Source organism: Morone saxatilis, unplaced genomic scaffold (genome assembly GCF_004916995.1).
Source record: "Morone saxatilis isolate NCDOM2014 unplaced genomic scaffold, NCSU_SB_2.0 Contig2, whole genome shotgun sequence".
NCBI lineage: Eukaryota > Metazoa > Chordata > Actinopteri > Moronidae > Morone > Morone saxatilis.
In genome coordinates, this window is record NW_023339762.1 from 1,866,167 (window position 1) to 1,868,875 (window position 2,709).

Consider the following 2,709-nt stretch of genomic DNA (forward strand, 5'->3'; position numbering starts at 1 on the left):
TTTTTAGTTTTCACAACGGAGAACCAGCAGGTTTTTTGTCCTGTGGTATGTTTGAGGTTACCACCCAAACACCGTCGGGACTGCTCTCGCATCTTTATACCTATAATTTGCCTGATTTCTTGACTCACTACTTTTGTAAGTAGTAGATGGAGATCCACCAATTACATCAGGGGACGTACCAAAGTTTATACGGGTTGAATAAGTTGAATAAATTTAATCTCTGTTTAGTTCTCAATTTTGATGAATTGTGGGGAATATTGAGTTTTGTGGTTACGTTCAAACACCCATAGGACATTTGATGATATTATAGGTAAATGAATGTTTATTGAAGCTTGTGTCTGATAAAAGATATTGTAATGATATACCCACCTGAAGTGAGATGGTCTTTTAATCACCAAGTCTAGTCTTCAAGACAGGTTAAGAAATGTATAAGAATCAGTTTCTGGGGGAAGCCAGGGGAGGAGAGGAGATTGCCAGTTTAGACAGAAGTGCTGTTAATTTGAATTTAGTATGAAGTTGATTTTTCCTCAGTTCTGTAAATATTTTTAGTTGTTGTTGTTTTTTTCACATTTTTGGGAAAGTACTTGAACATAAATGCCCACACAACAGGGACTTAAACCCGACAATACCCTGAATCTGCTCCTATCTATGACCTACTCTGGGCAACAAAATCCTATCTTTACAGAGACCCTTTTCTTTCAAGTAAACTGAAGACCCTTGACTAAGTGACATGTTTTATGATATGTCTATTATATTTTTGTTATATATATTTTTTTGATTATTTGAACTGCAAATATTCTATTACCTCACTTGGATAAAAAAAGTGGCGGAGCCTTGTTCTGATGCATTCCAGCAGCGCTACATCTATAACCATATGATACGTAACAACATACTTTGAATTTCCTCAAGACACATTCTATTTTATTCATAGTACTGCAAAGGCTTTCAGAAATCTTCTTTCCTTGTGTATTTTGTCCTTAAAAAGGATACAAGATGGTGTTTCTCCGCTTCAAATCTCCTCTAACTGATTGACTTATGGCCTGGTGCCACGATGCTGATAAAGCATGAAATTTGATCCGAAGGCTTTTATTTTGAAAATTGATTGGATTCTCTATGTGGTTTCTGTGTCTGACTTCCTGCCAGTGCGATCTGCTCCGTGCTGCTTGATGCGAGTGGGTCGCGGCTTGTGTCAAAAATAGGCCAGCTGCGTTTTCTATGTGGAGCAGAGCGGGAAGGTGCTTCTAGGATTTGCCACAGCACTTCTGTTGGAATTTTGATCATTGTCTAGAACAGGCATTCAAGGCCTGAACGCCTTGCAGCCGTGCCCGTTGGAATTTGGGGGTAAAGCTGTAAGCCTATTTTTTCATTCTGTCCAGCTCTTTCGATGGCTATGTTCAAGGACAATTTAATCCTCCAGGGGCCGCTATCGAGTTTTCTACACTTAGGCAGCACCTTAATGAGCTCTACAGCTGTGCACAAGACATACCACTGTTAGAACATCCAAATGTATTGTTTTCACATCATCTGTGGGTCTCAGGATAACATCAGAACCACTTTTATCTGCCACAGATCATAAGCATCAGTGTCACAGAGAAGTAGCAGCAGATGGCACTGGTTAATGCCTGCGACTCTCTTCTTTGCTCCCGTTCCATTTATTTGCTCTGTTCAGTAAACAGTGACTGTGTCTGGCCACCCTGTGTGAGGCAAATCAGCTCTCATCTACCGTGATGAAAAGTGACATAAATAGATTTGGTCTGAAAGGTTTCCTTTCCCATGATTAAGAGCCTCACAGGATGCAGTGAGAATCCTGATTCTAATAAATTTGCTTTCCATATGCAAACCAGCCGCAAAACAAACTCATCAATTTCACATCAGCTTTCATTTAGCTTAATGGCCAGCCATTAACAAAACCAATCGCCTCCCTCCTGGTTCTCCCTCGCCATGTTTCTTTGAGTTATCAGAGCACATGGAATCATATTCACACATCAACGTGCACTCACCGACTTTACTTACCAAGCAGCACTGTATTTGTTGTGGCACCAGATGGTGGAGATTGTTACCAGCACTTACTCTGGGGTGAGAAGCATGAGGAATTTATTGCACATGTCTCAGAGTCTGGTACAATACATCTCAATGCATTTCAATAACGTTGCACCTCTGAGATGGTGGTCATGAATAAACACATTTTTTAACGCAATCTTAAAGACATAACAGTGCTGCTCCTGATGGAATTGTAGCCTGTAAGCAGCGGGATTGCTCTGTTCTGAAATTGCTCTTGTCTTCTCCCTCTAGCTTTTAAGTGTTGCAGGGTTGGAAAGAGATGACTGTGGATGGAGGGCTGTTGATTGTGTTATATGGCAGTCATCCATATTGGTTTTTTTTTTACAGATGACTTTATTGCATTTTTGCCTTTATTGGACGTATAACGACGAGATTGACAGGAAATATGTTGAGAGAGATGGCAGTGTGCTGTGTTTAGAACAGCACGAGCCCATCCTGTCTGTCCACAAAGCCAGAGAAGGGTAACAGTGGCCGAGTGCCACATGTATCTTAAAGCTCTGTTGCCGTAGATCAGAGCAGGAGGAATGACACACTTTCATTCCCATTTGCAAATGAAAAATGAAACTGTTGGAAGGTGGACAAGATGCTGAGTTTTATTGCGTAATCCAATCGTGCCGCTGTAATTTGTGTTTTTCATGTTATACGGTA